The following is an 18985-nucleotide window of genomic DNA, read 5'->3' on the forward strand; positions in this document are numbered from 1 at the left end:
ATCACACGCTCCGCGCCGCAGGTCTCCTGGGTGTGGCCAAACCTCAAGCAATTTCGGCAATACATAGGCATTTGAGGATAGAACAGGAAGCCCCGAACTCTCCCGATGGCAAAATTTGGGGGCGGATGGCAAAGACCCCCAATACCACCGGGATCCTTACGGAGCTTGACCCAGAACTTCCTCTTGCCGTTCCAGAACCGCACGGAGTTCAAGATTTTGTTTGCGAATCGCACCTCTTCGCAGTATCGTCGAAGAAAAGTGGCTATATCCTCCGTGGTCACATGAGGGCTGTGCATAGCCACCACCAACGGTATATGTTCCTCACCATAGAGGAACTGGAACGAAAGACCGTCGAGTCGATCGTCCCTCTGGTCCGCACCAGACAAGGTTGCATAGATGTTATCGCAACACGCCGTGGCCGTGAAGGTGACGGTATACAGGCCACGGCTTTCCTGGTCATTTAGACACAGGATGTCCTCCCTATTGAGGCGGAAGTAGTCAAGAAGAATCACCTCCGCAATGAAGCGGAGGTTCTTCAACTGACGATGGCTCTCCGACACCTCTATGCGGATGGTATTTCGCATCGACATTTCCCCAGAGGGGAAAGCCCAGGAGAACGGCATCTTCCACACCCAGGGACTAAGCCCCTTCCCCAATAGCAGCAGGGGCTCGGAATCCCGCTATAAAAGCGGAACCCTTACCCAAGGCAGAGGTCGGGGGTACCCTAGGTGCTTCCGAAGCTACAGGTAACGCTCAACGTACTGAAAATGCCTTCTGAGACACAAGGTCCCAGAGACAGGGGGATCGCAACCCGTTGTCTGTGGACTAAGCCCGCTCCCCAATAGCAGCAAGGGGGTGAAGTCCCTCCGTAAGGAGAGACAATCCCCCAAGGCCGAGAAGCGGGGTACCACAGACACCTTCCGACCAGACCAAATGCAGATACTACACTTGATCTTAGCCAAAAGGCCGAGAAGCGATAACCGTGAAAGGGGCGGGCCCAACAAGGTCCCCTTCATGGGCACTATCACTGCTTGCTGTCAGGGAGGCTGCCAGACAATTTTCCATGCACACTCTGGGCTGGGGGGCAGTCAACCACCAGTACACACAGCAGAACCTAAACCCATACCATTATTGCTAAGCAGCAAGACAGGGGCCCATTGCACTCCCACGGGGCCTTTTTAAATGCAATCCATAACCCGGATTTGCCAGGAACCCTTCTTACTCCTCCTACTTGCATGTGACACTGGGCTTAGGATCTGCATAGGAAACACACACACAAGCACACACCTACCTTTGTTGCCTGCAGATGCCTCCTTGGCTGTCCCCAAACGGTATCAAACCAACACCCACGGGAAGCTGTAAGCATAGAGGACATGCCTGCACCCCATTGGACTTACCTGTGTGGGTTAAATCCGGGTTATTTGACAACCTATGGCGGTGATGGTTCTGCTCAGGCAGAGCAGTGCTGATGCTCCTCATAAAGCTGTCGCTGCTGTGAAGGTTCTAGGTGACATCACAAATCCCTTTGGTTACATACACAACAAAGCTGGGTTGTTGTTGTTTACACTCTGCAAGGCCTGTGGAAGTGAGTGACATCACAGCACTGTAGTTCTGAGGGTTCAAGATGGATGCAACAATCTCCTGTTGCTTCTATGAAGGCCGTAATAGACGACATCACCAAACAGCTCCATAGTCACATACACAGCAAAGGAGAGATGTTGTTTACACCTAGTGATGTCAGTGGTATTGAGTGACATCACAGCACAGTGCTAAGGCTCCTGGGCCTGGACACAGCAGCGGCTGCAATATCTCAACGGAGAATACGTTTATATCTATGTGTGTGTGTGCGCATATATATATATATATATATATATATATATATATATATATATATTTCTCCGCCGAAATCACTTTTAAACCCATTTCCACCTTTTTTTCCCTTCTCTTCCTCTTACTTTTTTTTCACGTTTTTTTACGTTTTTCTCCTTTTCGCCTCTTTTCTGGGCGTATTATTCTTCTTTTTCTTCTTTTTTTTCGTCTAATGCATACCCCATCAGTGCAGCAATGCTTATTCAATACCGCCAGCAGATGGAGACACTGGGGGATAATTTTCTAAGGATTTATACTGATTTTTCCTGTCTGAATTTGTCGCACAGAAAGTTGCAGGCCAAATATGTGTGACATTTCTGCGACTTTAGCTTCTAGAGCATTTTTACAACATTATACATAGGTGCTGAATACATAAAAAGCGACTGTTCAGCGACAGACAAGTCGCATCGGCTGAAAGTAGGCCAGAATGTCAGTCCATGTTGGAGCAGGTTTAGATACAGTCTAAAGCATAGATCTCAAAGTCTGTGCACAGAATTTAGCAAGGGCCTCGCACCTTCTGATGCATCAGGTAGGTGCACAATAGCATAGCCTAACCCTCTGTACTTTGGTCTATATTGATGCGGGACATAGACAGCCAGCTGATGACCAATCCATTAGTGCAATGGATGGCTGGAAGCATTTGTCTTTGCCTTTGCAATACCACAGAAGCAATGCATGGTCAATGTACAGCAATGACACACCTGTGTGAACAGCCAGGAGACCCCCCCCCCCCATGTTATGTTACATAGTTACATAGTTAGTACGGTCGAAAAAAGACATATGTCCATCACGTTCAACCAGGGAATTAAGGGGTAGGGGTGTGGCGCGATATTGGGGAAGGGATGAGATTTTATATTTCTTCATAAGCATTAATCTTATTTTGTCAATTAGGAACATTCAGCACCCACCCGCTATCAAGGCAGCTGCCTATCATGTCATGCCCTACCTGCACAGGTGTGCTGGCTACTCAAATGATCCAATTAAGGAGGCCATTTAGTCAGCAGCAGCAGAAGTCCTGTGCCTGGACGCTCCAACAGGGGCCAGACACAAGCAGAAGCAGAAGCAGCAGAAGCAGCAGCAGCACCACCTTTTGTTTTTTGGCTGCAGCAGCAGCAAGGCCCACAGGGCTGGCTAGCTGGCTAGCCAGCAAGCAGGTAGCAATGAAAGTAGGAATCTTTCTTTTTAACCCTGTAAGGGGGTGGTGCACTGTACCCGAAGATACTGCCATATCGGGTCAATGCATAGGGCGACGGAAGCAAGCTTCGAAATCGGCCCCCGTTCTCAAAAATCCATTTAATATATGGTCCCCAGATAGGGGACGTATCAGATATTAAACTGATAAGAACAGATACTACACTTGATCTTAGCCAAAAGGCCGAGAAGCGATAACCGTGAAAGGGGCGGGCCCAACAAGGTCCCCTTCATGGGCACTATCACTGCTTGCTGTCAGGGAGGCTGCCAGACAATTTTCCATGCACACTCTGGGCTGGGGGGCAGTCAACCACCAGTACACACAGCAGAACCTAAACCCATACCATTATTGCTAAGCAGCAAGACAGGGGCCCATTGCACTCCCACGGGGCCTTTTTAAATGCAATCCATAACCCGGATTTGCCAGGAACCCTTCTTACTCCTCCTACTTGCATGTGACACTGGGCTTAGGATCTGCATAGGAAACACACACACAAGCACACACCTACCTTTGTTGCCTGCAGATGCCTCCTTGGCTGTCCCCAAACGGTATCAAACCAACACCCACGGGAAGCTGTAAGCATAGAGGACATGCCTGCACCCCATTGGACTTACCTGTGTGGGTTAAATCCGGGTTATTTGACAACCTATGGCGGTGATGGTTCTGCTCAGGCAGAGCAGTGCTGATGCTCCTCATAAAGCTGTCGCTGCTGTGAAGGTTCTAGGTGACATCACAAATCCCTTTGGTTACATACACAACAAAGCTGGGTTGTTGTTGTTTACACTCTGCAAGGCCTGTGGAAGTGAGTGACATCATAGCACTGTAGTTCTGAGGGTTCAAGATGGATGCAACAATCTCCTGTTGCTTCTATGAAGGCCGTAATAGACGACATCACCAAACAGCTCCATAGTCACATACACAGCAAAGGAGAGATGTTGTTTACACCTAGTGATGTCAGTGGTATTGAGTGACATCACAGCACAGTGCTAAGGCTCCTGGGCCTGGACACAGCAGCGGCTGCAATATCTCAACGGAGAATACGTTTATATCTATGTGTGTGTGTGCGCATATATATATATATATATATATATATATATATATATATATATTTCTCCGCCGAAATCACTTTTAAACCCATTTCCACCTTTTTTTCCCTTCTCTTCCTCTTACTTTTTTTTCACGTTTTTTTACGTTTTTCTCCTTTTCGCCTCTTTTCTGGGCGTATTATTCTTCTTTTTCTTCTTTTTTTTCGTCTAATGCATACCCCATCAGTGCAGCAATGCTTATTCAATACCGCCAGCAGATGGAGACACTGGGGGATAATTTTCTAAGGATTTATACTGATTTTTCCTGTCTGAATTTGTCGCACAGAAAGTTGCAGGCCAAATATGTGTGACATTTCTGCGACTTTAGCTTCTAGAGCATTTTTACAACATTATACATAGGTGCTGAATACATAAAAAGCGACTGTTCAGCGACAGACAAGTCGCATCGGCTGAAAGTAGGCCAGAATGTCAGTCCATGTTGGAGCAGGTTTAGATACAGTCTAAAGCATAGATCTCAAAGTCTGTGCACAGAATTTAGCAAGGGCCTCGCACCTTCTGATGCATCAGGTAGGTGCACAATAGCATAGCCTAACCCTCTGTACTTTGGTCTATATTGATGCGGGACATAGACAGCCAGCTGATGACCAATCCATTAGTGCAATGGATGGCTGGAAGCATTTGTCTTTGCCTTTGCAATACCACAGAAGCAATGTATGGTCAATGTACAGCAATGACACACCTGTGTGAACAGCCAGGAGACCCCCCCCCCCATGTTATGTTACATAGTTACATAGTTAGTACGGTCGAAAAAAGACATATGTCCATCACGTTCAACCAGGGAATTAAGGGGTAGGGGTGTGGCGCGATATTGGGGAAGGGATGAGATTTTATATTTCTTCATAAGCATTAATCTTATTTTGTCAATTAGGAACATTCAGCACCCACCCGCTATCAAGGCAGCTGCCTATCATGTCATGCCCTACCTGCACAGGTGTGCTGGCTACTCAAATGATCCAATTAAGGAGGCCATTTAGTCAGCAGCAGCAGAAGTCCTGTGCCTGGACGCTCCAACAGGGGCCAGACACAAGCAGAAGCAGAAGCAGCAGAAGCAGCAGCAGCACCACCTTTTGTTTTTTGGCTGCAGCAGCAGCAAGGCCCACAGGGCTGGCTAGCTGGCTAGCCAGCAAGCAGGTAGCAATGAAAGTAGGAATCTTTCTTTTTAACCCTGTAAGGGGGTGGTGCACTGTACCCGAAGATACTGCCATATCGGGTCAATGCATAGGGCGACGGAAGCAAGCTTCGAAATCGGCCCCCGTTCTCAAAAATCCATTTAATATATGGTCCCCAGATAGGGGACGTATCAGATATTAAACTGATAAGAACAGATACTACACTTGATCTTAGCCAAAAGGCCGAGAAGCGATAACCGTGAAAGGGGCGGGCCCAACAAGGTCCCCTTCATGGGCACTATCACTGCTTGCTGTCAGGGAGGCTGCCAGACAATTTTCCATGCACACTCTGGGCTGGGGGGCAGTCAACCACCAGTACACACAGCAGAACCTAAACCCATACCATTATTGCTAAGCAGCAAGACAGGGGCCCATTGCACTCCCACGGGGCCTTTTTAAATGCAATCCATAACCCGGATTTGCCAGGAACCCTTCTTACTCCTCCTACTTGCATGTGACACTGGGCTTAGGATCTGCATAGGAAACACACACACAAGCACACACCTACCTTTGTTGCCTGCAGATGCCTCCTTGGCTGTCCCCAAACGGTATCAAACCAACACCCACGGGAAGCTGTAAGCATAGAGGACATGCCTGCACCCCATTGGACTTACCTGTGTGGGTTAAATCCGGGTTATTTGACAACCTATGGCGGTGATGGTTCTGCTCAGGCAGAGCAGTGCTGATGCTCCTCATAAAGCTGTCGCTGCTGTGAAGGTTCTAGGTGACATCACAAATCCCTTTGGTTACATACACAACAAAGCTGGGTTGTTGTTGTTTACACTCTGCAAGGCCTGTGGAAGTGAGTGACATCATAGCACTGTAGTTCTGAGGGTTCAAGATGGATGCAACAATCTCCTGTTGCTTCTATGAAGGCCGTAATAGACGACATCACCAAACAGCTCCATAGTCACATACACAGCAAAGGAGAGATGTTGTTTACACCTAGTGATGTCAGTGGTATTGAGTGACATCACAGCACAGTGCTAAGGCTCCTGGGCCTGGACACAGCAGCGGCTGCAATATCTCAACGGAGAATACGTTTATATCTATGTGTGTGTGTGCGCATATATATATATATATATATATATATATATATATATATATATATATTTCTCCGCCGAAATCACTTTTAAACCCATTTCCACCTTTTTTTCCCTTCTCTTCCTCTTACTTTTTTTTCACGTTTTTTTACGTTTTTCTCCTTTTCGCCTCTTTTCTGGGCGTATTATTCTTCTTTTTCTTCTTTTTTTTCGTCTAATGCATACCCCATCAGTGCAGCAATGCTTATTCAATACCGCCAGCAGATGGAGACACTGGGGGATAATTTTCTAAGGATTTATACTGATTTTTCCTGTCTGAATTTGTCGCACAGAAAGTTGCAGGCCAAATATGTGTGACATTTCTGCGACTTTAGCTTCTAGAGCATTTTTACAACATTATACATAGGTGCTGAATACATAAAAAGCGACTGTTCAGCGACAGACAAGTCGCATCGGCTGAAAGTAGGCCAGAATGTCAGTCCATGTTGGAGCAGGTTTAGATACAGTCTAAAGCATAGATCTCAAAGTCTGTGCACAGAATTTAGCAAGGGCCTCGCACCTTCTGATGCATCAGGTAGGTGCACAATAGCATAGCCTAACCCTCTGTACTTTGGTCTATATTGATGCGGGACATAGACAGCCAGCTGATGACCAATCCATTAGTGCAATGGATGGCTGGAAGCATTTGTCTTTGCCTTTGCAATACCACAGAAGCAATGCATGGTCAATGTACAGCAATGACACACCTGTGTGAACAGCCAGGAGACCCCCCCCCCCCCATGTTATGTTACATAGTTACATAGTTAGTACGGTCGAAAAAAGACATATGTCCATCACGTTCAACCAGGGAATTAAGGGGTAGGGGTGTGGCGCGATATTGGGGAAGGGATGAGATTTTATATTTCTTCATAAGCATTAATCTTATTTTGTCAATTAGGAACATTCAGCACCCACCCGCTATCAAGGCAGCTGCCTATCATGTCATGCCCTACCTGCACAGGTGTGCTGGCTACTCAAATGATCCAATTAAGGAGGCCATTTAGTCAGCAGCAGCAGAAGTCCTGTGCCTGGACGCTCCAACAGGGGCCAGACACAAGCAGAAGCAGAAGCAGCAGAAGCAGCAGCAGCACCACCTTTTGTTTTTTGGCTGCAGCAGCAGCAAGGCCCACAGGGCTGGCTAGCTGGCTAGCCAGCAAGCAGGTAGCAATGAAAGTAGGAATCTTTCTTTTTAACCCTGTAAGGGGGTGGTGCACTGTACCCGAAGATACTGCCATATCGGGTCAATGCATAGGGCGACGGAAGCAAGCTTCGAAATCGGCCCCCGTTCTCAAAAATCCATTTAATATATGGTCCCCAGATAGGGGACGTATCAGATATTAAACTGATAAGAACAGATACTACACTTGATCTTAGCCAAAAGGCCGAGAAGCGATAACCGTGAAAGGGGCGGGCCCAACAAGGTCCCCTTCATGGGCACTATCACTGCTTGCTGTCAGGGAGGCTGCCAGACAATTTTCCATGCACACTCTGGGCTGGGGGGCAGTCAACCACCAGTACACACAGCAGAACCTAAACCCATACCATTATTGCTAAGCAGCAAGACAGGGGCCCATTGCACTCCCACGGGGCCTTTTTAAATGCAATCCATAACCCGGATTTGCCAGGAACCCTTCTTACTCCTCCTACTTGCATGTGACACTGGGCTTAGGATCTGCATAGGAAACACACACACAAGCACACACCTACCTTTGTTGCCTGCAGATGCCTCCTTGGCTGTCCCCAAACGGTATCAAACCAACACCCACGGGAAGCTGTAAGCATAGAGGACATGCCTGCACCCCATTGGACTTACCTGTGTGGGTTAAATCCGGGTTATTTGACAACCTATGGCGGTGATGGTTCTGCTCAGGCAGAGCAGTGCTGATGCTCCTCATAAAGCTGTCGCTGCTGTGAAGGTTCTAGGTGACATCACAAATCCCTTTGGTTACATACACAACAAAGCTGGGTTGTTGTTGTTTACACTCTGCAAGGCCTGTGGAAGTGAGTGACATCATAGCACTGTAGTTCTGAGGGTTCAAGATGGATGCAACAATCTCCTGTTGCTTCTATGAAGGCCGTAATAGACGACATCACCAAACAGCTCCATAGTCACATACACAGCAAAGGAGAGATGTTGTTTACACCTAGTGATGTCAGTGGTATTGAGTGACATCACAGCACAGTGCTAAGGCTCCTGGGCCTGGACACAGCAGCGGCTGCAATATCTCAACGGAGAATACGTTTATATCTATGTGTGTGTGTGCGCATATATATATATATATATATATATATATATATATATATATATATTTCTCCGCCGAAATCACTTTTAAACCCATTTCCACCTTTTTTTCCCTTCTCTTCCTCTTACTTTTTTTTCACGTTTTTTTACGTTTTTCTCCTTTTCGCCTCTTTTCTGGGCGTATTATTCTTCTTTTTCTTCTTTTTTTTCGTCTAATGCATACCCCATCAGTGCAGCAATGCTTATTCAATACCGCCAGCAGATGGAGACACTGGGGGATAATTTTCTAAGGATTTATACTGATTTTTCCTGTCTGAATTTGTCGCACAGAAAGTTGCAGGCCAAATATGTGTGACATTTCTGCGACTTTAGCTTCTAGAGCATTTTTACAACATTATACATAGGTGCTGAATACATAAAAAGCGACTGTTCAGCGACAGACAAGTCGCATCGGCTGAAAGTAGGCCAGAATGTCAGTCCATGTTGGAGCAGGTTTAGATACAGTCTAAAGCATAGATCTCAAAGTCTGTGCACAGAATTTAGCAAGGGCCTCGCACCTTCTGATGCATCAGGTAGGTGCACAATAGCATAGCCTAACCCTCTGTACTTTGGTCTATATTGATGCGGGACATAGACAGCCAGCTGATGACCAATCCATTAGTGCAATGGATGGCTGGAAGCATTTGTCTTTGCCTTTGCAATACCACAGAAGCAATGCATGGTCAATGTACAGCAATGACACACCTGTGTGAACAGCCAGGAGACCCCCCCCCCCCATGTTATGTTACATAGTTACATAGTTAGTACGGTCGAAAAAAGACATATGTCCATCACGTTCAACCAGGGAATTAAGGGGTAGGGGTGTGGCGCGATATTGGGGAAGGGATGAGATTTTATATTTCTTCATAAGCATTAATCTTATTTTGTCAAATTAGGAACATTCAGCACCCACCCGCTATCAAGGCAGCTGCCTATCATGTCATGCCCTACCTGCACAGGTGTGCTGGCTACTCAAATGATCCAATTAAGGAGGCCATTTAGTCAGCAGCAGCAGAAGTCCTGTGCCTGGACGCTCCAACAGGGGCCAGACACAAGCAGAAGCAGAAGCAGCAGAAGCAGCAGCAGCACCACCTTTTGTTTTTTGGCTGCAGCAGCAGCAAGGCCCACAGGGCTGGCTAGCTGGCTAGCCAGCAAGCAGGTAGCAATGAAAGTAGGAATCTTTCTTTTTAACCCTGTAAGGGGGTGGTGCACTGTACCCGAAGATACTGCCATATCGGGTCAATGCATAGGGCGACGGAAGCAAGCTTCGAAATCGGCCCCCGTTCTCAAAAATCCATTTAATATATGGTCCCCAGATAGGGGACGTATCAGATATTAAACTGATAAGAACAGATACTACACTTGATCTTAGCCAAAAGGCCGAGAAGCGATAACCGTGAAAGGGGCGGGCCCAACAAGGTCCCCTTCATGGGCACTATCACTGCTTGCTGTCAGGGAGGCTGCCAGACAATTTTCCATGCACACTCTGGGCTGGGGGGCAGTCAACCACCAGTACACACAGCAGAACCTAAACCCATACCATTATTGCTAAGCAGCAAGACAGGGGCCCATTGCACTCCCATGGGGCCTTTTTAAATGCAATCCATAACCCGGATTTGCCAGGAACCCTTCTTACTCCTCCTACTTGCATGTGACACTGGGCTTAGGATCTGCATAGGAAACACACACACAAGCACACACCTACCTTTGTTGCCTGCAGATGCCTCCTTGGCTGTCCCCAAACGGTATCAAACCAACACCCACGGGAAGCTGTAAGCATAGAGGACATGCCTGCACCCCATTGGACTTACCTGTGTGGGTTAAATCCGGGTTATTTGACAACCTATGGCGGTGATGGTTCTGCTCAGGCAGAGCAGTGCTGATGCTCCTCATAAAGCTGTCGCTGCTGTGAAGGTTCTAGGTGACATCACAAATCCCTTTGGTTACATACACAACAAAGCTGGGTTGTTGTTGTTTACACTCTGCAAGGCCTGTGGAAGTGAGTGACATCATAGCACTGTAGTTCTGAGGGTTCAAGATGGATGCAACAATCTCCTGTTGCTTCTATGAAGGCCGTAATAGACGACATCACCAAACAGCTCCATAGTCACATACACAGCAAAGGAGAGATGTTGTTTACACCTAGTGATGTCAGTGGTATTGAGTGACATCACAGCACAGTGCTAAGGCTCCTGGGCCTGGACACAGCAGCGGCTGCAATATCTCAACGGAGAATACGTTTATATCTATGTGTGTGTGTGCGCATATATATATATATATATATATATATATATATATATATATTTCTCCGCCGAAATCACTTTTAAACCCATTTCCACCTTTTTTTCCCTTCTCTTCCTCTTACTTTTTTTTCACGTTTTTTTACGTTTTTCTCCTTTTCGCCTCTTTTCTGGGCGTATTATTCTTCTTTTTCTTCTTTTTTTTCGTCTAATGCATACCCCATCAGTGCAGCAATGCTTATTCAATACCGCCAGCAGATGGAGACACTGGGGGATAATTTTCTAAGGATTTATACTGATTTTTCCTGTCTGAATTTGTCGCACAGAAAGTTGCAGGCCAAATATGTGTGACATTTCTGCGACTTTAGCTTCTAGAGCATTTTTACAACATTATACATAGGTGCTGAATACATAAAAAGCGACTGTTCAGCGACAGACAAGTCGCATCGGCTGAAAGTAGGCCAGAATGTCAGTCCATGTTGGAGCAGGTTTAGATACAGTCTAAAGCATAGATCTCAAAGTCTGTGCACAGAATTTAGCAAGGGCCTCGCACCTTCTGATGCATCAGGTAGGTGCACAATAGCATAGCCTAACCCTCTGTACTTTGGTCTATATTGATGCGGGACATAGACAGCCAGCTGATGACCAATCCATTAGTGCAATGGATGGCTGGAAGCATTTGTCTTTGCCTTTGCAATACCACAGAAGCAATGTATGGTCAATGTACAGCAATGACACACCTGTGTGAACAGCCAGGAGACCCCCCCCCCCATGTTATGTTACATAGTTACATAGTTAGTACGGTCGAAAAAAGACATATGTCCATCACGTTCAACCAGGGAATTAAGGGGTAGGGGTGTGGCGCGATATTGGGGAAGGGATGAGATTTTATATTTCTTCATAAGCATTAATCTTATTTTGTCAATTAGGAACATTCAGCACCCACCCGCTATCAAGGCAGCTGCCTATCATGTCATGCCCTACCTGCACAGGTGTGCTGGCTACTCAAATGATCCAATTAAGGAGGCCATTTAGTCAGCAGCAGCAGAAGTCCTGTGCCTGGACGCTCCAACAGGGGCCAGACACAAGCAGAAGCAGAAGCAGCAGAAGCAGCAGCAGCACCACCTTTTGTTTTTTGGCTGCAGCAGCAGCAAGGCCCACAGGGCTGGCTAGCTGGCTAGCCAGCAAGCAGGTAGCAATGAAAGTAGGAATCTTTCTTTTTAACCCTGTAAGGGGGTGGTGCACTGTACCCGAAGATACTGCCATATCGGGTCAATGCATAGGGCGACGGAAGCAAGCTTCGAAATCGGCCCCCGTTCTCAAAAATCCATTTAATATATGGTCCCCAGATAGGGGACGTATCAGATATTAAACTGATAAGAACAGATACTACACTTGATCTTAGCCAAAAGGCCGAGAAGCGATAACCGTGAAAGGGGCGGGCCCAACAAGGTCCCCTTCATGGGCACTATCACTGCTTGCTGTCAGGGAGGCTGCCAGACAATTTTCCATGCACACTCTGGGCTGGGGGGCAGTCAACCACCAGTACACACAGCAGAACCTAAACCCATACCATTATTGCTAAGCAGCAAGACAGGGGCCCATTGCACTCCCACGGGGCCTTTTTAAATGCAATCCATAACCCGGATTTGCCAGGAACCCTTCTTACTCCTCCTACTTGCATGTGACACTGGGCTTAGGATCTGCATAGGAAACACACACACAAGCACACACCTACCTTTGTTGCCTGCAGATGCCTCCTTGGCTGTCCCCAAACGGTATCAAACCAACACCCACGGGAAGCTGTAAGCATAGAGGACATGCCTGCACCCCATTGGACTTACCTGTGTGGGTTAAATCCGGGTTATTTGACAACCTATGGCGGTGATGGTTCTGCTCAGGCAGAGCAGTGCTGATGCTCCTCATAAAGCTGTCGCTGCTGTGAAGGTTCTAGGTGACATCACAAATCCCTTTGGTTACATACACAACAAAGCTGGGTTGTTGTTGTTTACACTCTGCAAGGCCTGTGGAAGTGAGTGACATCATAGCACTGTAGTTCTGAGGGTTCAAGATGGATGCAACAATCTCCTGTTGCTTCTATGAAGGCCGTAATAGACGACATCACCAAACAGCTCCATAGTCACATACACAGCAAAGGAGAGATGTTGTTTACACCTAGTGATGTCAGTGGTATTGAGTGACATCACAGCACAGTGCTAAGGCTCCTGGGCCTGGACACAGCAGCGGCTGCAATATCTCAACGGAGAATACGTTTATATCTATGTGTGTGTGTGCACATATATATATATATATATATATATATATATATATATATATATATATATATATTTCTCCGCCGAAATCACTTTTAAACCCATTTCCACCTTTTTTTCCCTTCTCTTCCTCTTACTTTTTTTTCACGTTTTTTTACGTTTTTCTCCTTTTCGCCTCTTTTCTGGGCGTATTATTCTTCTTTTTCTTCTTTTTTTTCGTCTAATGCATACCCCATCAGTGCAGCAATGCTTATTCAATACCGCCAGCAGATGGAGACACTGGGGGATAATTTTCTAAGGATTTATACTGATTTTTCCTGTCTGAATTTGTCGCACAGAAAGTTGCAGGCCAAATATGTGTGACATTTCTGCGACTTTAGCTTCTAGAGCATTTTTACAACATTATACATAGGTGCTGAATACATAAAAAGCGACTGTTCAGCGACAGACAAGTCGCATCGGCTGAAAGTAGGCCAGAATGTCAGTCCATGTTGGAGCAGGTTTAGATACAGTCTAAAGCATAGATCTCAAAGTCTGTGCACAGAATTTAGCAAGGGCCTCGCACCTTCTGATGCATCAGGTAGGTGCACAATAGCATAGCCTAACCCTCTGTACTTTGGTCTATATTGATGCGGGACATAGACAGCCAGCTGATGACCAATCCATTAGTGCAATGGATGGCTGGAAGCATTTGTCTTTGCCTTTGCAATACCACAGAAGCAATGCATGGTCAATGTACAGCAATGACACACCTGTGTGAACAGCCAGGAGACCCCCCCCCCCCCCATGTTATGTTACATAGTTACATAGTTAGTACGGTCGAAAAAAGACATATGTCCATCACGTTCAACCAGGGAATTAAGGGGTAGGGGTGTGGCGCGATATTGGGGAAGGGATGAGATTTTATATTTCTTCATAAGCATTAATCTTATTTTGTCAATTAGGAACATTCAGCACCCACCCGCTATCAAGGCAGCTGCCTATCATGTCATGCCCTACCTGCACAGGTGTGCTGGCTACTCAAATGATCCAATTAAGGAGGCCATTTAGTCAGCAGCAGCAGAAGTCCTGTGCCTGGACGCTCCAACAGGGGCCAGACACAAGCAGAAGCAGAAGCAGCAGAAGCAGCAGCAGCACCACCTTTTGTTTTTTGGCTGCAGCAGCAGCAAGGCCCACAGGGCTGGCTAGCTGGCTAGCCAGCAAGCAGGTAGCAATGAAAGTAGGAATCTTTCTTTTTAACCCTGTAAGGGGGTGGTGCACTGTACCCGAAGATACTGCCATATCGGGTCAATGCATAGGGCGACGGAAGCAAGCTTCGAAATCGGCCCCCGTTCTCAAAAATCCATTTAATATATGGTCCCCAGATAGGGGACGTATCAGATATTAAACTGATAAGAACAGATACTACACTTGATCTTAGCCAAAAGGCCGAGAAGCGATAACCGTGAAAGGGGCGGGCCCAACAAGGTCCCCTTCATGGGCACTATCACTGCTTGCTGTCAGGGAGGCTGCCAGACAATTTTCCATGCACACTCTGGGCTGGGGGGCAGTCAACCACCAGTACACACAGCAGAACCTAAACCCATACCATTATTGCTAAGCAGCAAGACAGGGGCCCATTGCACTCCCACGGGGCCTTTTTAAATGCAATCCATAACCCGGATTTGCCAGGAACCCTTCTTACTCCTCCTACTTGCATGTGACACTGGGCTTAGGATCTGCATAGGAAACACACACACAAGCACACACCTACCTTTGTTGCCTGCAGATGCCTCCTTGGCTGTCCCCAAACGGTATCAAACCAACACCCACGGGAAGCTGTAAGCATAGAGGACATGCCTGCACCCCATTGGACTTACCTGTGTGGGTTAAATCCGGGTTATTTGACAACCTATGGCGGTGATGGTTCTGCTCAGGCAGAGCAGTGCTGATGCTCCTCATAAAGCTGTCGCTGCTGTGAAGGTTCTAGGTGACATCACAAATCCCTTTGGTTACATACACAACAAAGCTGGGTTGTTGTTGTTTACACTCTGCAAGGCCTGTGGAAGTGAGTGACATCATAGCACTGTAGTTCTGAGGGTTCAAGATGGATGCAACAATCTCCTGTTGCTTCTATGAAGGCCGTAATAGACGACATCACCAAACAGCTCCATAGTCACATACACAGCAAAGGAGAGATGTTGTTTACACCTAGTGATGTCAGTGGTATTGAGTGACATCACAGCACAGTGCTAAGGCTCCTGGGCCTGGACACAGCAGCGGCTGCAATATCTCAACGGAGAATACGTTTATATCTATGTGTGTGTGTGCGCATATATATATATATATATATATATATATATATATATATATATATATATATATATTTCTCCGCCGAAATCACTTTTAAACCCATTTCCACCTTTTTTTCCCTTCTCTTCCTCTTACTTTTTTTTCACGTTTTTTTACGTTTTTCTCCTTTTCGCCTCTTTTCTGGGCGTATTATTCTTCTTTTTCTTCTTTTTTTTCGTCTAATGCATACCCCATCAGTGCAGCAATGCTTATTCAATACCGCCAGCAGATGGAGACACTGGGGGATAATTTTCTAAGGATTTATACTGATTTTTCCTGTCTGAATTTGTCGCACAGAAAGTTGCAGGCCAAATATGTGTGACATTTCTGCGACTTTAGCTTCTAGAGCATTTTTACAACATTATACATAGGTGCTGAATACATAAAAAGCGACTGTTCAGCGACAGACAAGTCGCATCGGCTGAAAGTAGGCCAGAATGTCAGTCCATGTTGGAGCAGGTTTAGATACAGTCTAAAGCATAGATCTCAAAGTCTGTGCACAGAATTTAGCAAGGGCCTCGCACCTTCTGATGCATCAGGTAGGTGCACAATAGCATAGCCTAACCCTCTGTACTTTGGTCTATATTGATGCGGGACATAGACAGCCAGCTGATGACCAATCCATTAGTGCAATGGATGGCTGGAAGCATTTGTCTTTGCCTTTGCAATACCACAGAAGCAATGCATGGTCAATGTACAGCAATGACACACCTGTGTGAACAGCCAGGAGACCCCCCCCCCCATGTTATGTTACATAGTTACATAGTTAGTACGGTCGAAAAAAGACATATGTCCATCACGTTCAACCAGGGAATTAAGGGGTAGGGGTGTGGCGCGATATTGGGGAAGGGATGAGATTTTATATTTCTTCATAAGCATTAATCTTATTTTGTCAATTAGGAACATTCAGCACCCACCCGCTATCAAGGCAGCTGCCTATCATGTCATGCCCTACCTGCACAGGTGTGCTGGCTACTCAAATGATCCAATTAAGGAGGCCATTTAGTCAGCAGCAGCAGAAGTCCTGTGCCTGGACGCTCCAACAGGGGCCAGACACAAGCAGAAGCAGAAGCAGCAGAAGCAGCAGCAGCACCACCTTTTGTTTTTTGGCTGCAGCAGCAGCAAGGCCCACAGGGCTGGCTAGCTGGCTAGCCAGCAAGCAGGTAGCAATGAAAGTAGGAATCTTTCTTTTTAACCCTGTAAGGGGGTGGTGCACTGTACCCGAAGATACTGCCATATCGGGTCAATGCATAGGGCGACGGAAGCAAGCTTCGAAATCGGCCCCCGTTCTCAAAAATCCATTTAATATATGGTCCCCAGATAGGGGACGTATCAGATATTAAACTGATAAGAACAGATACTACACTTGATCTTAGCCAAAAGGCCGAGAAGCGATAACCGTGAAAGGGGCGGGCCCAACAAGGTCCCCTTCATGGGCACTATCACTGCTTGCTGTCAGGGAGGCTGCCAGACAATTTTCCATGCACACTCTGGGCTGGGGGGCAGTCAACCACCAGTACACACAGCAGAACCTAAACCCATACCATTATTGCTAAGCAGCAAGACAGGGGCCCATTGCACTCCCACGGGGCCTTTTTAAATGCAATCCATAACCCGGATTTGCCAGGAACCCTTCTTACTCCTCCTACTTGCATGTGACACTGGGCTTAGGATCTGCATAGGAAACACACACACAAGCACACACCTACCTTTGTTGCCTGCAGATGCCTCCTTGGCTGTCCCCAAACGGTATCAAACCAACACCCACGGGAAGCTGTAAGCATAGAGGACATGCCTGCACCCCATTGGACTTACCTGTGTGGGTTAAATCCGGGTTATTTGACAACCTATGGCGGTGATGGTTCTGCTCAGGCAGAGCAGTGCTGATGCTCCTCATAAAGCTGTCGCTGCTGTGAAGGTTCTAGGTGACATCACAAATCCCTTTGGTTACATACACAACAAAGCTGGGTTGTTGTTGTTTACACTCTGCAAGGCCTGTGGAAGTGAGTGACATCATAGCACTGTAGTTCTGAGGGTTCAAGATGGATGCAACAATCTCCTGTTGCTTCTATGAAGGCCGTAATAGACGACATCACCAAACAGCTCCATAGTCACATACACAGCAAAGGAGAGATGTTGTTTACACCTAGTGATGTCAGTGGTATTGAGTGACATCACAGCACAGTGCTAAGGCTCCTGGGCCTGGACACAGCAGCGGCTGCAATATCTCAACGGAGAATACGTTTATATCTATGTGTGTGTGTGCGCATATATATATATATATATATATATATATATATATTTCTCCGCCGAAATCACTTTTAAACCCATTTCCACCTTTTTTTCCCTTCTCTTCCTCTTACTTTTTTTTCACGTTTTTTTACGTTTTTCTCCTTTTCGCCTCTTTTCTGGGCGTATTATTCTTCTTTTTCTTCTTTTTTTTCGTCTAATGCATACCCCATCAGTGCAGCAATGCTTATTCAATACCGCCAGCAGATGGAGACACTGGGGGATAATTTTCTAAGGATTTATACTGATTTTTCCTGTCTGAATTTGTCGCACAGAAAGTTGCAGGCCAAATATGTGTGACATTTCTGCGACTTTAGCTTCTAGAGCATTTTTACAACATTATACATAGGTGCTGAATACATAAAAAGCGACTGTTCAGCGACAGACAAGTCGCATCGGCTGAAAGTAGGCCAGAATGTCAGTCCATGTTGGAGCAGGTTTAGATACAGTCTAAAGCATAGATCTCAAAGTCTGTGCACAGAATTTAGCAAGGGCCTCGCACCTTCTGATGCATCAGGTAGGTGCACAATAGCATAGCCTAACCCTCTGTACTTTGGTCTATATTGATGCGGGACATAGACAGCCAGCTGATGACCAATCCATTAGTGCAATGGATGGCTGGAAGCATTTGTCTTTGCCTTTGCAATACCACAGAAGCAATGCATGGTCAATGTACAGCAATGACACACCTGTGTGAACAGCCAGGAGACCCCCCCCCCCATGTTATGTTACATAGTTACATAGTTAGTACGGTCGAAAAAAGACATATGTCCATCACGTTCAACCAGGGAATTAAGGGGTAGGGGTGTGGCGCGATATTGGGGAAGGGATGAGATTTTATATTTCTTCATAAGCATTAATCTTATTTTGTCAATTAGGAACATTCAGCACCCACCCGCTATCAAGGCAGCTGCCTATCATGTCATGCCCTACCTGCACAGGTGTGCTGGCTACTCAAATGATCCAATTAAGGAGGCCATTTAGTCAGCAGCAGCAGAAGTCCTGTGCCTGGACGCTCCAACAGGGGCCAGACACAAGCAGAAGCAGAAGCAGCAGAAGCAGCAGCAGCACCACCTTTTGTTTTTTGGCTGCAGCAGCAGCAAGGCCCACAGGGCTGGCTAGCTGGCTAGCCAGCAAGCAGGTAGCAATGAAA

The 18985-nt window shown here is 46.6% G+C and overlaps 7 non-coding genes and 1 pseudogene across 7 annotated transcripts; all 8 read right to left on the bottom strand.

Moving 5' to 3' along the window:
• Nucleotides 1–760: 760 nt before the first annotated feature.
• On the bottom strand, nt 761–978 carry LOC130328253 (U2 spliceosomal RNA; annotated as a pseudogene).
• A 2087-nt stretch (nt 979–3065) lies between these two features.
• LOC130328240 (U2 spliceosomal RNA) lies at nt 3066–3256 on the bottom strand. The gene has a single exon (XR_008872288.1). It is a non-coding gene; the product is annotated as a U2 spliceosomal RNA (small nuclear RNA).
• Nucleotides 3257–5340: 2084 nt separating this feature from the next.
• On the bottom strand, nt 5341–5531 carry LOC130328252 (U2 spliceosomal RNA). The gene has a single exon (XR_008872289.1). It is a non-coding gene; the product is annotated as a U2 spliceosomal RNA (small nuclear RNA).
• Nucleotides 5532–7621: 2090 nt separating this feature from the next.
• LOC130328257 (U2 spliceosomal RNA) lies at nt 7622–7812 on the bottom strand. The gene has a single exon (XR_008872290.1). It is a non-coding gene; the product is annotated as a U2 spliceosomal RNA (small nuclear RNA).
• Nucleotides 7813–9900: 2088 nt separating this feature from the next.
• Nucleotides 9901–10091, bottom strand: LOC130328259 (U2 spliceosomal RNA). Its single transcript, XR_008872292.1, has one exon. It is a non-coding gene; the product is annotated as a U2 spliceosomal RNA (small nuclear RNA).
• A 2082-nt stretch (nt 10092–12173) lies between these two features.
• Nucleotides 12174–12364, bottom strand: LOC130328260 (U2 spliceosomal RNA). Its single transcript, XR_008872293.1, has one exon. It is a non-coding gene; the product is annotated as a U2 spliceosomal RNA (small nuclear RNA).
• Nucleotides 12365–14461: 2097 nt separating this feature from the next.
• Nucleotides 14462–14652, bottom strand: LOC130328261 (U2 spliceosomal RNA). Its single transcript, XR_008872294.1, has one exon. It is a non-coding gene; the product is annotated as a U2 spliceosomal RNA (small nuclear RNA).
• Nucleotides 14653–16748: 2096 nt separating this feature from the next.
• LOC130328262 (U2 spliceosomal RNA) lies at nt 16749–16939 on the bottom strand. Its single transcript, XR_008872295.1, has one exon. It is a non-coding gene; the product is annotated as a U2 spliceosomal RNA (small nuclear RNA).
• Between the last annotated feature and the right edge of the window lie 2046 nt (nt 16940–18985).

This window comes from Hyla sarda, unplaced genomic scaffold (assembly GCF_029499605.1).
Source record: "Hyla sarda isolate aHylSar1 unplaced genomic scaffold, aHylSar1.hap1 scaffold_305, whole genome shotgun sequence".
Classification (NCBI taxonomy): domain Eukaryota; kingdom Metazoa; phylum Chordata; class Amphibia; order Anura; family Hylidae; genus Hyla; species Hyla sarda.